Consider the following 1,012-nt stretch of genomic DNA (forward strand, 5'->3'; position numbering starts at 1 on the left):
CTCTAGAGGACCCCCGCATTAATTATGAAGAGGCAATGAATACACCTGACCTAGGGAATGAGATATTTATTGAAATTGCTCAACATTAATTATGAAAAGTCCAATGAAAGCATCCAATATTCCTAATGAAATATTCAATGAAAGCACACAGCATTAGTTATGAAAGAGGCAATGAATACACCTGACCTAAGGAATGAGATATTTATTGAAATTGCACAACATTAATTATGAAAAGTACAATGAAAGCATCCAATATTCCTAATGAAATATTCAATGAAAGCGCACAGCATTAATTGTGAAAGAGGCAATGAATACACCTAACATAGTCAATGAAATATTTATTGAAATCACACAGGATTGATTATGAAAAAAGCAATGAAAGCACCCAAAATTCCTAATGAAATATTCAATGAAAGCGCACAGCATTAATTATGAAAAAGGCAATGAATACACCTAACCCAGTGAATGAAATACCTATTGAAAGCGCACAGGTTTACTTATGAAAAGTACAATGAAAGAACTGAACAGCTTCAATGAAAAATTCATAGAAAGTGCATGATAATAATTATGAAAGCTCCTAAGAAATGTTATGAAAGGGTCCTGTGGTCTTTGCCTACATTTTATGAAAAGAACATAGCCTTTATGAGAAAGAATGACACAGGACAAACCTATGAAAGGCCTTTCATAAAACTTGTGGACTTATACACACAGCTCTACAGGCAAGTGCCTTAGTTTTATGATAAAGATGGTAGCCACTTGTGACTATTTGACTGCCTTCCTAGAATGGTCATCGGCAAACGCCGACGCTTGATTTTCCCAATCAATGATCCACGTCTCTCTTCCTCAACCATCATACATCCCCAGCAACGACGACAATCCAGCGTCATCCGATGGCGACAACATTGTCTGCGCAAAGTGAGTCCCCATCCCCACCCTTTCCATCCCACCCCAACCTAGCTCATCTGACCACCAACAGATGATGATGACATGCACTGACGGCCCACCACGCCCA

The 1,012-nt window shown here is 38.3% G+C and overlaps 1 protein-coding gene across 1 annotated transcript in view; it reads left to right on the forward strand.

Annotated features, from left to right (window-relative positions):
• The first annotated feature begins 328 nt into the window (after positions 1–328).
• LACBIDRAFT_312543 (uncharacterized protein) overlaps positions 329–1,012 on the forward strand; it is a 1,524-nt gene continuing 840 nt past the window's right edge. Inside the window, exons 1-2 of the mRNA XM_001888208.1 lie at positions 329–511; positions 601–761. The gene's annotated coding sequence lies outside the window, so the exon portion shown is untranslated. The remainder of the gene's footprint in view (positions 512–600; positions 762–1,012) is intronic.

This window comes from Laccaria bicolor, genomic scaffold (genome assembly GCF_000143565.1).
Source record: "Laccaria bicolor S238N-H82 LACBIscaffold_53 genomic scaffold, whole genome shotgun sequence".
Classification (NCBI taxonomy): Eukaryota; Fungi; Basidiomycota; class Agaricomycetes; order Agaricales; family Hydnangiaceae; genus Laccaria; species Laccaria bicolor.